Source organism: Siphateles boraxobius, unplaced genomic scaffold (assembly GCF_051911475.1).
Source record: "Siphateles boraxobius isolate OS27281-9 unplaced genomic scaffold, OSU_SipBor_1 51, whole genome shotgun sequence".
Taxonomy (NCBI): Eukaryota; Metazoa; Chordata; class Actinopteri; order Cypriniformes; family Leuciscidae; genus Siphateles; species Siphateles boraxobius.
In genome coordinates this window covers 902,501-920,000 of record NW_027509153.1, presented here as the reverse complement: position 1 = coordinate 920,000, position 17,500 = coordinate 902,501, and the positions used below count along the sequence as shown (strand labels likewise).

At 45.0% G+C, this 17,500-nt stretch overlaps 3 non-coding genes across 3 annotated transcripts; all 3 read left to right on the top strand.

Annotated features, from left to right (window-relative positions):
- Positions 1–10,105: 10,105 nt before the first annotated feature.
- On the top strand, positions 10,106–10,177 carry trnah-gug (transfer RNA histidin (anticodon GUG)). The gene has a single exon. It is a non-coding gene; the product is annotated as a tRNA-His (tRNA).
- A 1,920-nt stretch (positions 10,178–12,097) lies between these two features.
- Positions 12,098–12,179, top strand: trnas-aga (transfer RNA serine (anticodon AGA)). Its single transcript has one exon. It is a non-coding gene; the product is annotated as a tRNA-Ser (tRNA).
- An 853-nt stretch (positions 12,180–13,032) lies between these two features.
- On the top strand, positions 13,033–13,114 carry trnas-aga (transfer RNA serine (anticodon AGA)). Its single transcript has one exon. It is a non-coding gene; the product is annotated as a tRNA-Ser (tRNA).
- Positions 13,115–17,500: the final 4,386 nt, after the last annotated feature.

Below are 17,500 nucleotides of genomic sequence, written 5' to 3'. Positions count from 1 at the left end.
TACAATAACGATAAGAGCGCGGCAAGTCAACAGCATTGAAGCGTGTGAAGAGGCTTTCCAGACAAGTAGCAGTGAGTTTTTGTTCTTTTTCCTAGCATTATTTTCCTTTAATGACTATTATCATCAGTCTAATAGGCTGCATTCCCACTAATTTGCAAATATATTTTGACATAGCAGACGTTTTGACGGCCGTTCTGAATCTTCGAAGAAGGAAACGCAATGCATTGGAGGACACCCTTTTTTCTGCACCAATACGATTCATTTTGCTGTGCGTTCTCACGCAGCACGCACGCTTCTCGAACAAGAGCCCGGATAGCTCAGTCGGTAGAGCATCAGACTTTTCTTTCAGACAAGACTGAAAACGAAACGCTCCTATTTATTTCGGAAGAATCTTGCTTCAGAGAGAATATGGTGTGTGCATATTTTCTAATCGCTAGGTGTCAGTAGCACGGATAGCTCAGTCGGTAGAGCATCAGACTTTTAATCTGAGGGTCCAGCGTTCAAGTCCCTGTTCGAACGAGTTCTTGCTGATCTACACTGGCCTCGGGCAGCGACGCTGCAAGGCACCAAGCCAAACGACATGCCCCTTTCAGCCAGCTTGTAGTCGTGGCCGTAACCTCCACTAAATTCAAAAAAACTAAAGTCCTAACAAGTCCAAACAAAGTCCTAACAAGTCCAAACAAAGTCCTAACAACTCCTAACAGTGTCCTAACTCCTAACAACAGCGGGGCAAAAGAGCCAATCATATGCTTCGAAACAGTTGCCGCTACAAGGGGGGCAAAAGAGCCAATCAGATGCGTCGAAACAGGGCCCCGTGCGCACAGTGTTCTCATTGGTTGACTGATGGAGACGATGTCACAGTTCATTCTGAGGTAACTTTATTTACCGGCGGTGAATATCTCTCGACACTAAAAGTAAGTAGAACTTACTAAAATTATGTAAATCACTGAAATGAAATCGTAAAAGTATGTGGTGTGTTTGTAAATACTTCTGCTGTGACAAACCTTGGATGTTTTTCGTGAAGTTTGATAAGACGGTCACAAACCTTAAGAGATAACGCTGATCGCAATGTTAATTATTTTCTTTACTGAACTTTTTAAGTGTCTTTTGCGTGTCTTTCTTGTGTCCATCAAATTAAACTAGAACAGAGATGCTCGATTTTGTCTCTGTGTCAAGTGTTAAATGTCGCTGCTAAGTTTGATAAGACGGTCAGAAACCTGATCGCTATGTTAATTATTATTTAATATGAAATTTATACTATTTTTAACAAAAGATAGAACTGACAGCCCGTTAAACTGTCAAATGGTGTAACCACAAAAAATGACCAATATCTAATATTTCACACCTCCTAGAGTTCATGCAATTGCATGAAATTAGTAGTTTATTCAGTAATATCCTATGAGAATATGTTTTATTATAAATGATATGGGTTTTTCGTTGTACTGAGCAAGACCATATGCTGTAAACATCTTGTTTTATGTCTATTCTTTGACCATTTGAGTACAAATGGTTTAAACACCCATTATTACAGTGTAGTAGAGTATTAAATTATTATTCATATTAACTTTTTTTGTAAAATATTAGTCTTTTAGACAAAATATTGGTTACACCAACTGACCATATAACATCTATTGCAATAGGACAAGAAATTGACACAGAAAATAGGCATCAAGGTAAACTGAATTGGATATTTTAATATATATTCATGTCATTCATCATACAATTTCAGATACCAATTGTTTTCAAAGAGAGTGCTATAAAGTGTGTGTGAGAGAGAATAAGAGTGAGTGAAAGAGTGGGTATGATCATTTCTTAACAAACATGAAGAAACAGGATTGGCTTGTGTTGTGATTTCAGTTCAGTTCTCATACAATTTCAGTTTGTAAAATAACAGCCATTTTTTTCAAAGAGAGTGAGTGAGTGAATGTGAATGTGTGTGTGTGTGTGTGTGTGTGTGTGTGTGTGTGTGTGTGTGTGTGTGTGTGTGTGTGTGTGTGTGTGAGAGAGAGAGTGAGAGAGAGAGAGATGGTGAGTGAGAGAGTATCATTTTTTTCCATTTCTTTCATCACTAAACTGTTTTGATTACATTTTTAATAACCGACAACCATCCGTGTGAGTTCATGCCATCTGATGAGATCTGAACAAACTATTTCACATTAGCATAACAATATAAATGAAACAGTGTCTCAGAAACTTAAGACTTGAAATATTCCTGACCAAATTAGTTGAGACTGTGGAAAAAAACATACAACCTTATATTGTAGTTGCTTAATTTCCTATCTATCTGTCTGTCTGTCTGTGCATGTAGACCTACATGTTGCCTACAACAGCCTAATGACTGCCTCTTGTCCTATAGAGATGCCAAAGGAAGGAAAGCCAGATTCATTCTGGACCGGCGTCATGATGCTGTTTGCCCAGGGGAAATATACATTTTCCACTGGCCAGAGACCTGGGAGCAGACGTTGGAAGGCAATGTTAGAGAGGATAAAGAATTGTCCCCTGACCCCTGCATTTGGCCTAACGGTCAGAAAAAAAGACATTTTTGAGAAAAAGATCCCCTGCAAATGTGGCTACCATGATGTAAGTAATGTCATTGAATCCTTAAACATATGATATGAGACAAAGATGCTGACAAATGCTTCCTCTACAGCTGTTTCCCATGGCTGGTTCTTCGTTGTGCTTGATTCTCCAAATCACTGTTTTGATGCAGAGTTTTGTGTGATTTAGAGGATAAGAGGATATAGAGAGTAAATACAAAATATTGTTTCCCTCAGTCAGGACAGCAGACAGGAACCGCAGCAGGTCCACAGCAGACAAGCACCGCAGCAGGTCCACAGCAGACAGGGACCGCAGCAGGTCCACAGCAGACAAGGACCGCAGCAGGTCCACAGCAGACAGGGACCGCAGCAGGTCCACAACAGACAGGGACCGCAGCAGGTCCACAGCAGACAGGGAGCGGTGATAATACCATGACATGCTCCCTTTGTGCTCAGGAAGTGCTCTTTGACCAGTTTACTCAGCACCTGTCAGACTTCCATGTCCAGGAGCAGTGTGAGCACTGCGGCACAAAGGCCATGGGTGCTGTCAGGTTATCAGAGCACCTTGAGAAGTGTCATGTCTCAAAATCTCCCACAGACCTCCCAAACATTTCTCCTCTAACCCCTTCAGCCCGTCCCTCCACTACCCCAGCCCAAGAGATGACACCGACACCAATCGTCTCTCCCCGAGATGCTCCAGCTCCAGTCTGCCTCACAGCCCAAGAGACGACACCAACCATCTGTCTCCAAGTTGCTCCTGCTCCTAGCCCTTCCACACTATCTGAGATGGCACCAGCGACTCAGAGTGGCACACCACTTCTTCCTTCTCCTGCTTCTGCTCCTCCTCCAGCAGCACCAGGGCTCCCAGTCCCTCTGTGCTTTCCAGAGGTAAGGCGGGCCAGGTTTTTGCCAAAGCCGTTCCTCCGGGTCATCAAGCCAGGTGATCGGGAGTGGATTGCCCACATCCTCTATGACGCAAGTTGGCAGCTGAGACAGAATGTCAGGGAGAATTGGCACCACCCCCCAAGCCCAATCAGATCTGTGGCACCTCCAAACCCACATGATTACTTTCGACAGAGGATGTTCCTGGGCACCAATGCGTATGTGGGGCATCCCTCTGAAATGCACTCTGTGCAACCGAAAGATGCACCACTCTGGCATTTACACCAAGGTCAGAGAGGTCATTGATGTGGATAGCAAGTACTATTTAATAGGGGGAGATTACCCAAGGTGCAGCCAGTGCAAACAACCTGTCTGTCCTTGGAGTAGTGACATTTTAAAGCAACTTGACCCCTCTAAACCGCAACAAATTCCCTGCTGTGTTGACTACACATTTGGCACTGGACAGAAAATGTGTGACACTTTTGCGTCCTAGAACAGCAGGGAATAGCTCCAGTTACCTGCAGCAGGCCTTTCAAGAGGCACACAGTGAGGAGTGGGCTAGGAGATCCTGTGACTATTTCACAGATTGTGAAATTCACAAGAGATCCTGCCTGAAGCAGTCCCAGGCTGTTTATCCCCCACCACCACCACCCTTCTCTCCCTTGCCCCTGGCCCAGTGGTTCGAGACAGTGCATGCCAACGATGTTGTCGGTCACCTTGATGAACTCAAAGGTGTCACCACTTCAAAGTTTGGCAGAATTCTGAAGCTTGATTCGACTAAGGTAAATGTAAACCTATATAAGCTTGAGCTCATTTGTTCTTTTAGGGTTTGATAAGAATACATATGCTAATGATGTATATACTTTTGTTATAACAGGTTACCAAAAAACTTGCTGGGGGGATTGAGAACACGGCAACATGGATGTCCAATGTGGGGAACGAGTATGGTCAGGTCCTCAACTCGGTCCTCACAACCGGCGAGGGGGCTGGGCTGGATGACTTGTGATCGTTCAACGGTACAGGGATGCTGGTGAGCCACAGCCAGCTGCTATCTATGTGGATAGAGACTGTTGCAGTGACAGAGGTGGGTTTCCTGTAATTTGTGTTGATGTTTTTTTTGCCAAATTAAGGCAGTTGGTGACAATACAAACCAAAAAATGCTTTTACACAGGAGTGAGCCCAGTTCTCCATTGGTTTCGGCCATGGACGTCCACTGTGCGGTTGGATGTGTTCCACTTTATGAGGCGATTCACCAACGGTCTCACCACAGAACACCATCCACTGTACGGTACGTTGCTCCAAATTGTCGAGTTGCATTTTTGAATGGGATTACCAGGACATCTGTCATCTGAAAGAGGCGAAGCGGTCAGAGCTGAGGCAAAAGCATCAGGGCCACGAGCCAACAGATGCCCAGGTGTTGGCGACCATCAGCTCTAAAGAGCTAGCCAAGCACTGCCGCAGGAAAACCCGTGGAGTGGAGGAGACTCGTGCCCTCATCAAAAGTCTTCTTGACTCCATGTGGCACCTTGTGGACGGCACTGGGCTGCACCTTATAAACCATGAACGCATGTCTCAAGTGTGGGAGGTACAGCAAAAGCACCTTGCCTGCATTCAGGATCCACCAGGAGTGCAGCTTTACACAAACATTGGGTCAGGGCTGGAGAAAGGAGAGAAGACACTGGATGTGCTAAGATGCAGCAGAGGGTCCTCCTCTCTGGAAAGCTTTCATAAGCACCAGTTTGCTTTCATTCCAGGCATGTTAAAACCTCACACACATATGGTATATTTTGCTATTGAATGTTGACATAATATTGTTTTAATTTGTTGTAATCAGTGATCCTGTTTTTTGTCTCATCCGGGTGGAGATGCAATGCATTGCACACTCAGATGTACATGCTTGAGGGTGTGTCAAGGTGGAATTTAAACCGGTCAGCACAAGCACTTTCTATGACTGAGACATCCAGGACAAAGGTGTATAACATTCGTTTGATGTCCAATGTGAATACGCTCAGCAACAAAGTGTTGGGAAAACCTCTTCTTCCAGAGTTTATCCCCCCTGGGAAACCTAACGGTAAGAAAAGTCTGCTGTTGATGATGATCAGACCTATATTGTGACATGGTAGGCAAGTAAACAATAATTTTTCCCTTGGTGAATACTTATTGGAGGAGAGCGTATTGCTGTAGAATATCTTCTGGCACAGTCCAACAGAGGAGATCTTATGAGCCAGCAGATTGGTATTGGTGAGGTACATCCTGCCTGAGATCTTGGATGAAGTCCTCGAGGACGAATGTCCTGATGTGACCGTACCACAGGCTCATGACCTCACATTGCAGGTAATATTATATCAAGAGTATATCAGACATCAAAAAAATATTTTAAAACTAATAAACAGTTCATTTTTAATGTAGAAGAGACACAAAAAATGTAAAAGATTGTTTATTCTTTATTTATTCTTTATTCTGTGTATACTTTTATTAATCACCTCAGCAATTTGGAAGCGGTGGCCCTAGGCCCTAGGCCCTGGCCAGATCCCAGGTCCCCATTGGAGGAGAGTGATGCCTCTGCTGGGCCCATCTACTCCCCATTGGAGGAGAGTAATGCCTCTGCTGGGCCCATCTACTCCCCATTGGAGGAGAGTAATGCCTGATCTGGGCCCGTCCTCACCCGATTTGATGAGAGAGATGCCTCCGCAAGTCCCGTCCTCACCCCATTTGAGGAGAGTGTGCTCGTCACTCCAGCTACGGTAAAGTGGATAATGTTTCACCATCAGAAATGTGGGCTTCTTTATATTTGCTCTTGTACCAGATGTTTAAAATGTTATGGTGTTTATTGGTTCAATTCTTGTAACAGGACACTAGGTGTGATGCCAGAGGGATTCCTGGATGGGAGGCAGTTGATGCCTTGGCAGGTTACCTGGTTGGGCTTAACCGAACTATAACAAAACTCTCCAATGCTGAAGTGGCAGAGATTTTGAGGTTATACTCACATCTAAGTGTCTTTGACCAGACCCCCACCAGATACACCCTCAAGAGCAAAAAAAACAACGTTGCCAGGACCTTGGAGGGCTTCAAGAAAGCGCAGTGGCTCTGCTCCAGGCCAGCAAGCAGCTGAGAGGTATCCACATCTCATATAGCTATATTCTTTAGTATTTGTATCAATGTATTTATGTCAATATGTGAACATGCATATATAATGAGCACTATGTGATCTGGTCATCTATTTGCAGATTGTTCATGGTCCATGGTCAGGCTGCTCACAGACCAGACCAAAACAGAATTTCAGAGTGTGTTGCTCTCAAGCTGTACAAAGAGTACAAGGAAGCCAGAAATAGGCCAAAGGACAATAAAGGGAGGACATTTGCCATACCCCAGTCCATTGTCATGGCATACTCTCACATCAAGCAGCTAGTTGAGGACTGCAGAGAGATCATGGACAGGAGTGACCTGGTACTGGTAAACATTAACAACACCACTGTGTCCTCCTGGTGAGTTCATCTTTAATATCTTCATAAATTGATTGAATTGCATATTTGAACAAAATTTTTAACAATTAACACACTGAAAAATGTTCTGAAAAACTCTTGTGTGTGTTTTGTTTTCTGTCTCTGCAGGCTGCATGATCGCCAAAAGAGAACTGAACGGGGTTCTTTACTTCAGGGTGTGCAGCTTCCACAGCAGATTGCCGTGGCTAAAAAATCCCTCCTGGAGGTTCGTGACCTACCATCACAGCCAGTTCAGCATGGACACACTCTTTTGGAGTTCCAGGAGCCTGAGAACCGTGAGGGCGAGGCAAAAATCCGCCAGCGACACAGTTCCAGAACACCTGCTATTCCACAGACAGGTGGGGGAGACGCAGCTATTGCCAAACACGATGCTGCTTCCTCTCAAAACAGCTGTATGGAGGGCTGGTCCTCTGCCTACAAGCCATACCCAACACACTACCAGAGCTGGTCTTCTTACCAGGCACCCCTGGCACACTCTCATGTTTGGTCCTCCACCCACCCACAACCCTCAGCATCCACCCAGGGCTGGTCTGCAACCCACCCACCAACCTCAGCATCCACCCAGGGCTGGTCTACAACCCACCCACACCCTCAGCATCCATCCAGGGCTGGCCTGCCACCCAACCACCACCCTCAGCATCCACCCAGGGCTGGTCCTCCAACCAGGGCTGGTCTGCAACCCACCCACCACCCTCAGCATCCACCCAGGGCTGGTCCTCCAACCAGGGCTGGTCTGCAACCCACCCACCACCCTCAGCATCCACCCAGGGCTGGTTCTCCAACCAGGGCTGGTCTGCATGACCAACCCACCACCCTCAGCATCCACCCGGGGCTGGTCCTCCAACCAGGGCTGGTCTGCAACCCACCCACCACCCTCAGCATCCACCCAGGGCTGGTCTGCAACCCACCCACCAACCTCAGCATCCACCTAGGGCTGGTCTGCAACCCACCCACCACCCTCAGCATCCATCCAGGGCTGGCCTGCCACCCAACCACCACCCTCAGCATCCACCCAGGGCTGTTCATCCACCTCCTACTGTCCCGACCAACCTAGGTTCCCTCACCAAGCACTAGATCCCTTTAATCGCCAGCGTGAATGGCGATTACGCAAGGCAGCCCTTGAGAACCAGGAGCGACTGAGGAAAGGTGAGCCCCCAAAGATGAGAAAGGCAAAAGAGAGCTACCACTATGAGTGTAAGCTGTGTGGTCAACCTAAATCAAAGCAAACTGTACACTCACAGGTACGTGGCAAATGGTACTGCCCTGCATCTGGACAGACCCTTGAGGAGTGGAGAAGCTCTTTGTAAATGCACCTAATACATTCTTTTTTATAAATATTTTTAATAATATGTTTTATTTATTTTAAGAAAATGTTCACATTCACTGTTCAAACCATCTGCAAAGAAAAAACAAGCAAGAAAATAAAGTAGAAAAAAGTATGTTTGCTGTTGCAAATAGAAAAAAAAAAAAATTAGTTGCTGTTGCAACTATTTTCAAAAAACAAAATACATAGGATAGTTGCTGATGCAACTATTTCAAAAAACAAACAAAAAAAACAACTCTTGTGGTGTAATAGTAACACGTCCATCCTTTGGGTGGGAGACTCCAGGTGCAAATCCTGGCAAGAGTGTGCAACTTGTTGGCCCAATCAGTATTTAATTAAAAAATAATTTATGACATAATTTAATATGCATTTTCTCCTTCTTTTCTCATTATTATTACAAGATGTAGCGGCGGTCATAATTATTATCATAACATTTTGTTAATAACAAAGCATTATTATTCATACCAATCCTATTTGTATCTGATTTTATATATATGATAGATTCATTGCAATCTCTAATAGTTTACGTTTATTGAGACATGTTCCAATAGCTGAAAAAAGCTGCCCATGAGGATGAGGAGCTAGTGTCAAAGGGGGAACCGCCACGGAAGAGGCTGACAAACGAAAAGTACCACTACACCTGCAAGGGGTTTGGACAGGACAAAATAAAAGGACTGGACACACCCAGCTGAAGGGGCAGTGGTACTGTCCAGCATCAGGACTGACCCTGGATGACTGGAGGAAGAGTGTATAATTGCTGTCACCATTACTTGTCTGTCTGTTACAATAAAGTTTAATAATTTTATTGGAGCCAATAACAGTCTTCACGTTTTTAAGTAATTTCCTCTTGAATACCAGGACAGTGAGTGTCAACCATTGAATGTAATTGTTAAAACTAAAGCCAGAATTACTTGCAGAATCATTTAACATTTATTCACAAAACCCAACACTCAATTTGGAATACGTTTTATTCACTTGTGCTGCACAGATGTAGTCTTTCAAATAATTGAGTTTACAAAAAAAGGAGGGGAAACATGATGGGAGAGTTATTTACATTTATACACTGTTAATACTGTTATAGCTTTAAATGTAGCATGTGACATTTTGAGTTAATTATTTGAATATTGATTTGTTAACATCACAAAATATGTTTACTTACAAGAGCGTTTGCTTTAAATGCATTCATGTGCATAATTGCATAATCACAGGGTTACTACTGTAGGGATTTATATGGAAAAGAGTTCCTGTGTTAAAAATGACTACGTTACCCACAATGCATTGCATGTAGTACTTCCGGAATGCACTACGAGACTAGAGAACAAGCGAAGATGCAAGCGATATTGCCACGGCATAGGTTCGAATCCCGCAAGAGACATGAAATTAAAGTGATGATACTTTAATTAAAGTGATGAAGTGATGCTATTTGCAAACCTTGCAATAAGTCAGAACTGTGTGTAAACAATGTTGAGAAGATAAGAAAGTAGATAAAAATTGATATATTGTACGTTTTGCTCCTTTTTTCTCCTCTTCTTTTTCTCCCTTTCCTCCCTCTTTTCTTCTCTCCACCCCCCCCAAACCCCCCCCCCCAAGCAGTCTCTTTTGCCTCTTCCTTGGCCGAGTGGTTAAGGCGATGGACTAGAAATCCATTGGGGTTTCCCCGCGCAGGTTCGAATCCTGCCGACTACGTTGAGTTTGTAACCTTCTGGAGGCCTAGCTTAAAAAATTTTAAAAGGAAAAAAAGTCACTGTTACAGGATTACCCTTGAAAAGAGTTATTTTGGTAAGAAACCATTTTGTCTGCAAGCTAAAGATGACAAGGCCCCTTTGTAGTCAGGGACACGTCCGGTAGACCGGTAGCTCGCCGTGATCGTATAGTGGTTAGTACTCTGCGTTGTGGCCGCAGCAACCCCGGTTCGAATCCGGGTCACGGCAAGGTTTTCGGGGTGCCATTGAAATTGAGCTCCATGTCACCACCTCTCCTCACCCCGTCCTTCGGACTACTCTTTTTGTGCACGGCGCGTGCCCTTGATGTGCTCTGGATGTTCAAGTGAATTGAAACTGGGACATTCTTTGAAAGCATGAGCTCTCAGGTTCGAACCCTTAGAGAAAAGACTGAAAACGAAACGCTCCTATTTATTTCGGAAGAATCTTGCTTCAGAGAGAATATGGTGCGTGTATATTCTCTAATCTCTAGGTGTCAATACACTCGCTGGCTGTTACCTAGAGTGCCGCGGGCTTGCTATTTGCTACAAACAACTGCGCCTTTGACACAAGTTTACAATAACGATAAGAGCGCAGGCAAGTCAACAGCATTGAAGCGTGTGAAGAGGCTTTCCAGACAAGTAGCAGTGAGTTTTTGTTCTTTTTCCTGGCATTATTTTCCTTTAATGACTGTTATCATCAGCCTAATAGGCTGCATTCCCACTAATTTGCAAATAAATTTTGACATAGCAGACGTATTGACGGCCGTTCTGAATCTTCGAAGAATGAAACGCAATGCATTGGAGGACACTCTTTTTTCTGCGCCAATACGATTCATTTTGCTGTGCGTTCCCGCGTAGCACGCACGCTTCTTGAGTAAGAGCCCAGATAGTCACTGTTAAAAGTCACTGTTACAGGATTACCCTTGAAAAGAGTTATGTTGGTAAGAAACAGTTTTGTCTGCAAGCTAAAGATGACAAGGCCCCTTTGTAGTCAGGGACACGTCGGGTAGACCGGTAGCTCGCCGTGATCGTATAGTGGTTAGTACTCTGCGTTGTGGCCGCAGCAACCCAGGTTCGAATCCGGGTCACGGCAAGGTTTTCTGGGTGACATTGAAATTGAGCTCCATGTCACCACCCGTCCTTCGGCCTACTCTTTTTGTGGTTGGACTTGAAATCCATTGGGGTCTCCCCACGCAGATTCGAATCCTGCCGACTACGTTGACAGCATGCGCCTGCTTCAGTTTGTAACCTTCTGGAGGCCTAGCTTAAACTTTATAAAAGGAAAAAGTCACTGTTACAGGATTACCCTTGAAAAGAGTTATGTTGGTAAGAAACAGTTTTGTTTGCAAGCTAAAGATGACAAGGCCCCTTTGTAGTGAGGGACATGTCGGGTAGACCGGTAGCTCGCCGTGATCGTATAGTGGTTAGTACTCTGCGTTGTGGCCGCAGCAACCCGGTTCAAATCCGGGTCACGGCAAGGTTTTCTGGGTGCCATTGAAATTGAGCTCCATGTCACCACCCGTCCTTCGGCCTACTCTTTTTCTCGTGTATATTTTCTAATCGCTAGGTGTCAGTACACTCGCTGGCTGTTACCTAGAGTGCCGCAGGCTTGCTATTTGCTACAAACAACTGCGCCTTTGACACAAGTTTACAATAACGATAAAAGCGTGGCAAGTCAACAGCATTGAAGCGTGTGAAGAGGCTTTCCAGACAAGTAGCAGTGAGTTTTTGTTCTTTTTCCTAGCATTATTTTCCTTTAATGACTATTATCATCAGTCTAATAGGCTGCATTCCCACTAATTTGCAAATATATTTTGACATAGCAGACTTATTGACGGCCGTTCTGAATCTTCGAAGAAGGAAACGCAATGCATTGGAGGACACTCTTTTTTCTGCGCCAATTCGATTCATTTTGCTGTGCGTTCCGACACAGTATGCAGGCTTCTCGAGCAAGAGTCCGGATAGCTCAGTCGGTAGAGCATCAGACTTTTTATCTGAGGGTCCAGGGTTCAAGTCCCTGTTCGGGCGAACAAGCGTCTTTTTGTGGAGCGGTACATTTTGTTGTTGAGTTCTTGCTGATCTACACTGGCCTCGGGCAGCGACGCTGCAAGGCACAAAATGCAAACGACATGCCCCTTTCAGCCAGCTTGTAGTCGTGGCCGAGTGGTTAAGGCGATGGACTAGAAATCCATTGGGGTCTCCCCGCGCAGGTTTGAATCCTGCCGACCACGTTGACAGCATGCGCCTGCTTTAGTTTGTAACCTTCTGGAGGCCTAGCTTAAACTTTATAAAAGGAAAAAAAGTCACTGTTACAGCATTACCCTTGAAAAGAGTTATGTTGGTAAGTAACAGTTTTGTCTGCAAGCTAAAGGTGACAAGGCCCTTTTGTAGTCATGGACACGTCGGGTAGGCCGGTAGCTCGACGTGATCGTATAGTGGTTAGTACTCTGCGTTGTGGCCGCAGCAACCCCGGTTCGAATCCGGGTCACGGCAAGGTTTTCGGGGTACCATTGAAATTGAGCTCCATGTCACCACCTGTCCTCACCCCGTCCTTCAGACTACTCTTTTTGTGCACGGCGCGTGCCCTTGAGGTGCTCTGGATGTTCGAGGGAATTGAAACTGGGACCTTCTTTGAAAGCATGAGCTCTCAGGTTCGAACCCTTAGAGAAAAGACTGAAAACGAAACGCTCCTATTTATTTCGGAAGAAACTTGCTTCAGAGAGAATATGGTGGGTGTATATTTTCTAATCGCTAGGTGTCAATACACTCGCTGGCTGTTACCTAGAGTGCCGCGGGCTTGCTATTTTCTACAAACAACTGCGCCTTTGACACAAGTTTACAATAACGATAAGAGCGCGGCAAGTCAACAGCATTGAAACGTGTGAAGAGGCTTTCCAGACAAGTAGCAGTGAGTTTTTGTTATTTTTCCTAGCATTATTTTCCTTTAATTACTATTATCATCAGTCTAATAGGCTGCATTCCCACTAATTTGTTTTGTTGTTGAGTTCTTGCTGATCTACACTGGCCTCGTGCAACGACGCTGCAAGGCAGCAAGGCAAACGACATACCCCTTTGAGCCAGCTTGTAGTCGTGGCCGAGTGGTTAAGGCGATGGACTAGAAATCCATTGGGGTCTCCCCGCGCAGGTTCGAATCCTGCCGACCACGTTGACAGCATGTGCCTGCTTTAGTTTGTAACCTTCTGGAGGCCTAGCTTAAACTTTATAAAAGGAAAAAAAGTCACTGTTACAGGATTACCCTTGAAAAGAGTTATGTTGGTAAGAAGCAGTTTTGTCTGCAAGCTAAAGATGACAAGGCCCCTTTGTATTCAGGGATACGTCGGGTAGACCGGTAGATCGCCAGGGATCGTATAGTGGTTAGTACTCTGCGTTGTGGCCGCAGCAACACTGGTTCGAATCCGGGTCACGGCAAGATTTTCTGGGTACCATTGAAATTGAGCTCCATGTCACCACCTCTCCTCACCCCGTCCTTCAGACTACTCTTTTTGTGCATGGCGCGTGCCCTTGATGTGCTCTGGATGTTCGAGTGAATTGAAACTGGGACCTTCTTTGAAAGCACGAGCTCTCAGGTTGGAACCCTTAGAGAAAAGACTGAAAACGAAACGCTCCTATTTATTTCGAAAGAATCTTGCTTCAGAGATAATATGGTGCGTGTATATTTTCTAATCACTAGGTGTCAGTACACTCGCTGGCTGTTACCTAGAGTGCCGCAGGCTTGCTATTTGCTACAAACAACTGCGCCTTTGACACAAGTTTACAATAACGATAAGAGCGAGGCAAATCAACAGCATTGACCTATATTGTGACATGGTAGGCAAGTAAACAATAATTTTTCCCTTGGTGAATACTTATTGGAGGAGAGCGTATTGCTGTAGAATATCTTCTGGCACAGTCCAACAGAGGAGATCTTATGAGCCAGCAGATTGGTATTGGTGAGGTACATCCTGCCTGAGATCTTGGATGAAGTCCTCGAGGACGAATGTCCTGATGTGACCGTACCACAGGCTCATGACCTCACATTGCAGGTAATATTATATCAAGAGTATATCAGACATCAAAAAAATATTTTAAAACTAATAAACAGTTCATTTTTAATGTAGAAGAGACACAAAAAATGTAAAAGATTGTTTATTCTTTATTTATTCTTTATTCTGTGTATACTTTTATTAATCACCTCAGCAATTTGGAAGCGGTGGCCCTAGGCCCTAGGCCCTGGCCAGATCCCAGGTCCCCATTGGAGGAGAGTGATGCCTCTGCTGGGCCCATCTACTCCCCATTGGAGGAGAGTAATGCCTCTGCTGGGCCCATCTACTCCCCATTGGAGGAGAGTAATGCCTGATCTGGGCCCGTCCTCACCCGATTTGATGAGAGAGATGCCTCCGCAAGTCCCGTCCTCACCCCATTTGAGGAGAGTGTGCTCGTCACTCCAGCTACGGTAAAGTGGATAATGTTTCACCATCAGAAATGTGGGCTTCTTTATATTTGCTCTTGTACCAGATGTTTAAAATTTTATGGTGTTTATTGGTTCAATTCTTGTAACAGGACACTAGGTGTGATGCCAGAGGGATTCCTGGATGGGAGGCAGTTGATGCCTTGGCAGGTTACCTGGTTGGGCTTAACCGAACTATAACAAAACTCTCCAATGCTGAAGTGGCAGAGATTTTGAGGTTATACTCACATCTAAGTGTCTTTGACCAGACCCCCACCAGATACACCCTCAAGAGCAAAAAAAAACAACGTTGCCAGGACCTTGGAGGGCTTCAAGAAAGCGCAGTGGCTCTGCTCCAGGCCAGCAAGCAGCTGAGAGGTATCCACATCTCATATAGCTATATTCTTTAGTATTTGTATCAATGTATTTATGTCAATATGTGAACATGCATATATAATGAGCACTATGTGATCTGGTCATCTATTTGCAGATTGTTCATGGTCCATGGTCAGGCTGCTCACAGACCAGACCAAAACAGAATTTCAGAGTGTGTTGCTCTCAAGCTGTACAAAGAGTACAAGGAAGCCAGAAATAGGCCAAAGGACAATAAAGGGAGGACATTTGCCATACCCCAGTCCATTGTCATGGCATACTCTCACATCAAGCAGCTAGTTGAGGACTGCAGAGAGATCATGGACAGGAGTGACCTGGTACTGGTAAACATTAACAACACCACTGTGTCCTCCTGGTGAGTTCATCTTTAATATCTTCATAAATTGATTGAATTGCATATTTGAACAAAATTTTTAACAATTAACACACTGAAAAATGTTCTGAAAAACTCTTGTGTGTGTTTTGTTTTCTGTCTCTGCAGGCTGCATGATCGCCAAAAGAGAACTGAACGGGGTTCTTTACTTCAGGGTGTGCAGCTTCCACAGCAGATTGCCGTGGCTAAAAAATCCCTCCTGGAGGTTCGTGACCTACCATCACAACCAGTTCAGCATGGACACACTCTTTTGGAGTTCCAGGAGCCTGAGAACCGTGAGGGCGAGGCAAAAATCCGCCAGCGACACAGTTCCAGAACACCTGCTATTCCACAGACAGGTGGGGGAGACGCAGCTATTGCCAAACACGATGCTGCTTCCTCTCAAAACAGCTGTATGGAGGGCTGGTCCTCTGCCTACAAGCCATCCCCAACACACTACCAGAGCTGGTCTTCTTACCAGGCACCCCTGGCACACTCTCATGTTTGGTCCTCCACCCACCCACAACCCTCAGCATCCACCCAGGGCTGGTCTGCAACCCACCCACCAACCTCAGCATCCACCCAGGGCTGGTCTACAACCCACCCACCACCCTCAGCATCCATCCAGGGCTGGCCTGCCACCCAACCACCACCCTCAGCATCCACCCAGGGCTGGTCCTCCAACCAGGGCTGGTCTGCAACCCACCCACCACCCTCAGCATCCACCCAGGGCTGGTCCTCCAACCAGGGCTGGTCTGCAACCCACCCACCACCCTCAGCATCCACCCAGGGCTGGTTCTCCAACCAGGGCTGGTCTGCAACCCACCCACCACCCTCAGCATCCACCCGGGGCTGGTCCTCCAACCAGGGCTGGTCTGCAACCCACCCACCACCCTCAGCATCCACCCAGGGCTGGTCTGCAACCCACCCACCAACCTCAGCATCCACCTAGGGCTGGTCTGCAACCCACCCACCACCCTCAGCATCCATCCAGGGCTGGCCTGCCACCCAACCACCACCGTCAGCATCCACCCAGGGCTGTTCATCCACCTCCTACTGTCCCGACCAACCTAGGTTCCCTCACCAAGCACTAGATCCCTTTAATCGCCAGCGTGAATGGCGATTACGCAAGGCAGCCCTTGAGAACCAGGAGCGACTGAGGAAAGGTGAGCCCCAAAGATGAGAAAGGCAAAAGAGAGCTACCACTATGAGTGTAAGCTGTGTGGTCAACCTAAATCAAAGCATACTGGACACTCACAGGTACGTGGCAAATGGTACTGCCCTGCATCTGGACAGACCCTTGAGGAGTGGAGAAGCTCTTTGTAAATGCACCTAATACATTCTTTTTTATAAATATTTTTAATAATATGTTTTATTTATTTTAAGAAAATGTTCACATTCACTGTTCAAACCATCTGCAAAGAAAAAACAAGCAAGAAAATAAAGTAGAAAAAAGTATGTTTGCTGTTGCAAATAGAAAAAAAAAAATTAGTTGCTGTTGCAACTATTTTCAAAAAACAAAATACATAGGATAGTTGCTGATGCAACTATTTCAAAAAACAAACAAAAAAAAACAACTCTTGTGGTGTAATAGTAACACGTCCATCCTTTGGGTGGGAGACTCCAGGTGCAAATCCTGGCAAGAGTGTGCAACTTGTTGGCCCAATCAGTATTTAATTAAAAAATAATTTATGACATAATTTAATATGCATTTTCTCCTTCTTTTCTCATTATTATTACAAGATGTAGCGGCAGTCATAATTATTATCATAACATTTTGTTAATAACAAAGCATTATTATTCATACCAATCCTATTTGTATCTGATTTTATATATATGATAGATTCATTGCAATCTCTAATAGTTTACGTTTATTGAGACATGTTCCAATAGCTGAAAAAAGCTGCCCAGGAGGATGAGGAGCTAGTGTCAAAGGGGGAACCGCCACGGAAGAGGCTGACAAACGAAAAGTACCACTACACCTGCAAGGGGTTTGGACAGGACAAAATAAAAGGACTGGACACACCCAGCTGAAGGGGCAGTGGTACTGTCCAGCATCAGGACTGACCCTGGATGACTGGAGGAAGAGTGTATAATTGCTGTCACCATTACTTGTCTGTCTGTTACAATAAAGTTTAATAATTTTATTGGAGCCAATAACAGTCTTCACGTTTTTAAGTAATTTCCTCTTGAATACCAGGACAGTGAGTGTCATCCATTGAATGTAATTGTTAAAACTAAAGCCAGAATTACTTGCAGAATCATTTTACATTTATTCACAAAACCCAACACTCAATTTGGAATATGTTTTATTCACTTGTGCTGCACAGATGTAGTCTTTCAAATAATTGAGTTTACAA